This window comes from Papio anubis, chromosome 20, assembly GCF_008728515.1.
Source record: "Papio anubis isolate 15944 chromosome 20, Panubis1.0, whole genome shotgun sequence".
Classification (NCBI taxonomy): Eukaryota; Metazoa; Chordata; class Mammalia; order Primates; family Cercopithecidae; genus Papio; species Papio anubis.
The window spans coordinates 5,987,783-5,993,376 of NC_044995.1; the positions used below are offsets into that span (position 1 = coordinate 5,987,783).

The following is a 5,594-nucleotide window of genomic DNA, read 5'->3' on the forward strand; positions in this document are numbered from 1 at the left end:
CAACAATCAGTTCCAAGGCCCTCACACACTCAAGATTTTTGAAACAAAATTAAAACAGGAGAGGCACAAAGGACCACACAGGAACGGCTGTTCATTGGATCAAGATGTTCTGCAGTCTATTCACAGTAACCCACGGGGAGGACCCTGGAGCAGTTCTCCCTCTTCCCTGAACCGGTTTCTTAAAAAGTAGCTTGTTTGGCCAGGCGCGGTGGCTCATGTCTGTAATCCCAGCACTTTGGGAGGCCGAGGTGGAAGGATCACGAGGTAAGGAGTTTGAGACCAGCCTGGCCAATACGGTGAAACCCCGTCTCTACTAAAAATACAAAAATAGCTGGGTGTGGTGGCATGTGCCTGTAATCCCAGCCACTCAGGAGGCTGAGGCAGGAGAATCGCTTGAACCCGGAAGGTGGAGGTTGCAGTGCACCAAGATCGTGCCACTGCACTCCAGCCAGGCGACAGAGTGAGACTCCGTCTTAAATAAATGAATGAATAAATAAATAAATACATAAATAAATAAATAAATTAAAAGGCTGGGAGCAGTGGCTCACACCTGTAATCCCAGCACTTTGGGAGGCTGAGGCGGGCAGATCACAAGGTCAAGAGACTGAGACTATCCTGGCCAACATACTGAAAACCCATCTGTACTAAAAGTACAAAAATTAGCTGGGTGTGGTGATGCATGCCTGTAATCCCAGTTACTCAGGAGGCTGAGGCAGGAGAATCGCTTGAACCGGGGGGCAGAGTTTGCAGTGAGCTGAGATCACGCCATTGTACTCTCCAGCCTGGGTGAAAGAGCAAGCTCTGTCTCAAAAAAAAACAGCAAAGTATTCTTAAAAATCCTAACTCTGGCCGGGCGCGGTGGCTCAAGCCTGTAATCCCAGCACTTTGGGAGGCCGAGACGGGCAGATCACGAGGTCAGGAGATCGAGACCATCCTGGCTAACACGGTGAAACCCCGTCTCTACTAAAAATTACAAAAAACTAGCTGGGTGAGGTGGCGGGTGCCTGTAGTCCCAGCTACTCGGGAGGCTGAGGCAGGAGAATGGCGTGAACCCGGGAGGCGGAGCCTGCAGTGAGCCGAGATCTGGCCACTGCACTCCAGCCTGGGTGACAGAGCGAGACTCCGTCTCAAAAAAAAAAAAAAAAAAAAATCCTAACTCTGCAGGAATGTTAATGACGTTTGGCTTCAACAGGCGGCCGTGCACCTTTCCTTAGCTGTACAGGTGAGAACTGGAAAATCTTCAGTCTGTGACTGTAAATACATCACACTCTGCCTGCTGTAAGCAATTGGTTTGTGTAGGTTCCATTTGCCCTGTTGGTCCCAGGTGAGCTGTTTATTCCCTTCAGACCCCAAGTAAATAAGTGAAAGTCTGTTAGCAATTTCCGGCCTGATGAGAGGGGCCTCCCAAAGAGAACTCCAGGCCTCCTTTCCAGGTATCATCGGCAGTCGCCTAAATCGGTAGCTGAAGAAGAGATTCATCCAAAGGAATAAGGGGACCCCTAAAAACAGCCTTCACCCTTTCCCATGGCAGCCTCTGCTCCCACGTGGACTTCTCACTTTTCCATCTCTCGATCTCTGTCTTGTCTGTTGCATATGGAGTGGATTCAGTAGCCAAACAACTGCAGTGAAAGTGAAAACAGACAACCCTCAAGGCACATGAAGGTCGGCAGGATGACAATTATTGGAGGTAAGAATTCACTGCATTCAGTCCGCTGTCCCCGGACACAGGAGATAAACTGAAATCCACAGAGAATCAGATCGTGGGCTGAAGACGGAGCTGTCCACATAGGAAAGAGCACGGAAAACTCAGATTCTTATCTCCTACACCACTGCTCACCCTCAGGCTGTGGTGACCCGTTTTGCAAACACATCTCTTGCAAGAACAGCAGTGGTGGGCACGCTCTGGCTTTGTAGGCTGGTGGGCCAGTTCAGGTTCTTGACTTCGCTAGGCAAAAGAATTTGAGAGTGAGTCCAACGTAAAAGTAAGCAAGAGAGTTAATGGCAAAGTGAAAGTGCACTCTGACAGCAGGTCAGAGCGGCTGCTCAAACGTGAGACGGCACTGACTGACGCTGGGGAAACTCCCTTTAGGGGAATCTTCCGTGATTACTCATGCAGGGGTGGGACGGTGTTGCTCTTAAGCATGTTCCGGGTGGTCTCGTAGGCCCGCATGCGCAGTGGCTGTACACGCTAGTGCATACCTCGCTGTCTCATTAGAACCTTAAGTCTCCACGTGGGGGTGTGTTTTCACTATTATAATAAGCATAGATCAGCCCAAGGACACTAACTCAGCATGGGTTTCCGCACTTGCACGAATTTGGGGACTTTCCCTTCTGCCCTTCTACCTCCTTGCTGCAGGATGTTTTGACCACGAGCCCAGGATGCGGTTTGTGCGATGTCGGGCGGTTTGTTCTCTCCGTCTATTTAGCAAGTTTGTTTCCCTTTAACGGAGGCTGTGACCCGCCTGTCTAACCTATCTCTGCTTGATACAGCAGCACTTGGAGCAGGTGTAGATCGCTTCTCGGGGCTGCAGCTGCACACTCTCCGTGTATTCTTTTGTAGCCTTTCCTTTGGGTACCGCCCTGGGGTCGGTGAGCGTGGTTCCCAGCTAGGACAACAGGCAAGCACCGCCACTGACCACAGAGTACCGGAAGTCTTTGGAAGGCAGCAGCATGACAAGCGTCACCACAAAGTCTGCACAGCAGACCTGCAGCCACGTCATGACAGCGCAGATCATGCCACAGCAGTTGCAATGACCCAGACCCCATTTGCCACATCAGCCTCAGAGAAAGAGGAGGATGATGAAGAGTCGTTATTGTCATTTTCAGTCAAGAGAGGAGGATGCTCGATGGGCACCCACAGACACCTGATCCTGGCCGTGCAAGAATTCCCAGGAATGCACATCGGGATCTAATGCATAACGCTTGGGTGCTTTAGCACCAAATCTGTAAGATCCACTCGCAAATGATTTCTAAACATCACTTGAACACTTTGTGCCTTTTCTTCAGGATCTAAGGTGCATGCTGTCCTGTGTGACAGGATCTGAGGCCCAGGAGGCGTCGGCGGGCGCTGCAGCTCCTCCCTGCCTGCTGCAGTTGCCAAGACTGGGATGCATCATGCAGCTGCACTCCTGGATGGGCCAGAGTGGGCCGGGGGCTCGGCTCTGTCCCTTCCATGCCACTGGCCAGTTAGAGGGAGGCGGCCACCAAGCAGACGCTGGAGCCCAGAGCGGCCCCCGAAAGTCTCACCCAATTTTTAAATTATTGGTCCTGTTTTAAGACCGGCTGCTTTTCCCCTCAACAGGGTACTCTTCCCTTGTACCATTAAATATTCCTCAGCAAGTCCATTTTCGATGGCTGCAGGGCATGCTGGTAAAATCCTAAACCCAAGTTCGTATAACCAGTGTCCTTGTTGGAGTTTTAGGTTATTCCTAAATTCACTATTAGGACTATAAACTAAAGTTCTCTGAAAAGGATTTTGCAGGAAAGAGACTTTATTCCAGTTAACAGTTTGCAAAGCAGAGAGACTCCAGTGTAAAACGAAGGGTGTGTTCCATCAAGCCAAGGGAAGGGTCAGGTTTAGTGTCCTGCCCAGGCTCCCAATCAGGTCTGTTTATGCAAATGAAGGATTGAAACTTACTGAATTCTCATTGGTGGACACAGCTGAGCTCTGATTGGTTGGTTCAGGTGATCTCTGAAAGTCCCGAAGATGAAAAAGGTGTGGGTTTTTAGGGAAGTCAGAGTAGGTGGGTGACCTGTAGCCAGTAATTGGCCGCTTGCCTCTATTTTAAACTTAGGCCCAGTCAGCCACTCAGGATCCGTCTTGAAGGAGAGGCTCATTCAGGTTCACATTTGTTTAGAGGAATAACGCTGCGGGTTAGAAGCACAGGGGCAGACTTGTGCAGACAGGAGCTCGTGGAGGGGGAGTCGAGGTGTGCAGGGATGTGATGATGTGTTGCAGACTGAGAAATAAAAGAGAGAGAAACAGAGATAGAGAAGGAGAAAGGCAGAAAGAGCCACTCAGAAATGTTCAATTCACAGGGTATCACAAGCAGTACTTGGAAATATATTTTTCTTTCGCTTTTATAATAACACATACTATTTTATTTTGTTTTACTTTAAGTTCTGGGATACATGTGCTAAACGTGCAGGTTTGTTACATAGGTATCCAGCCATAGGAAGGAGCGAAGCACCGTCACACGCTACAACATGGATGAGGCTTGGATGCATCATCTACGTGAAAGAAGCCAGACACACAGACATAAAAGACCACAAATTGCACGATTCCTCTTATACGGAGTGTCCTGAATAGGCAAATCTATAGAGACAGAAAGTCCAGTGGCCCAGGGCTGGGAGGGAACAGGTGATTGGGGTGTGACTACTAATCAGCACTGGGTTTCTTTTTGAGGTCATGAAAAAGTTTTTAAAATGTTTGTAGTGATGTCGGGCAAACGTACTTCCTGCAATCAAATCAAACGCACGTCGTTCTTCCTTCTGCAGAAGAGAATGGACTGCGACTCTGCCTGGTATGAGGCACCATCCTGTGATGATACTAAAAAACCCGTGAATTGTACACTTTACATGGGTCGGTTGTATGTTATGTGGATTACATTTACTAAGGCTCTTACAGGAGGTAGCTAGTCAGCACAAGCAGGGCAGGAGAGGGCTGCCTCCTCCACTACCCGCAATGTCAGGTGGCCATCTGCTGACAGTCAGGTGGTTGTTACACTGTTTCTCTAAAATAATCATTGGTCGCAGCTGGTGCCAGAGAACGGCCATCTCCCAATAGATAGAAAACACCTGAAACTGGCGATCAGCAGCTTCCCAATACCATCTGCTACAGGACTTGGATATGTTCCCCTGCTAACCAGGCCATTTGCGGGGGGAAGAAAAAGATCATGTACTTCTTTTTAGGATGGTGGGGAGTTTAAGTTTCCCTTCGAAATAAGAAGAAAACCTTTCGAAACTATGAGTGACAGAACTTCAAAGTCCTCCGTTGGGAAGAACCCAAGTAACAAAAGTTTATTAAAAGAAAAACAGGTTAGCAACCTGTATACCTCATGTGCACATGGGAGACACCCAGGGAAAAAGAGTAAATTTCAAAGAGGTGGCTTTGACTTCAGGCTTAAACAGCATCTTCCACGGAAACAAAGAAAGAAGGGTGTGGGCAGGCCAGTTATCGGAAGGCAACAGGGAAACACACCAGGAAACAACAGCGAGGCTTGTTTTGCAGATCACATGGGTGCCTCTTCCCTTGATAAGAGTTTCGTGAGTGAGTCGTCTTCTCTGCCAGGTACAGAGGGAGACCCCTTCGCTGTTGGAGATTCCTTTGTAGATGTGGTTTTCCCTTTAAAAAAGGGAACTTCTTCCCTGTTTCTCAGAGCGTCTCCTGTGTCTGCAGGCTCTTGAAATAATCTTTATGCCAAAAAGGCACATCTTGGGGTGGCGTATTTTGGTCTCCTACGGCCATATTTTGGGGTGATGTGTTTTTTGTCTCTCATATTCTCATAAGGTTCAAAAGATCTATTGTAGGCAAAGGATTTAGAACATTTAATAATAAATTAATAATTAATTAATACTAAAGGCTCACTAACAGC

The 5,594-nt window shown here is 48.4% G+C and overlaps 1 pseudogene; it reads right to left on the reverse strand.

The window, feature by feature from the left end:
* Nucleotides 1-1,055: 1,055 nt before the first annotated feature.
* LOC116271624 lies at nt 1,056-3,687 on the reverse strand (annotated as a pseudogene).
* Between the last annotated feature and the right edge of the window lie 1,907 nt (nt 3,688-5,594).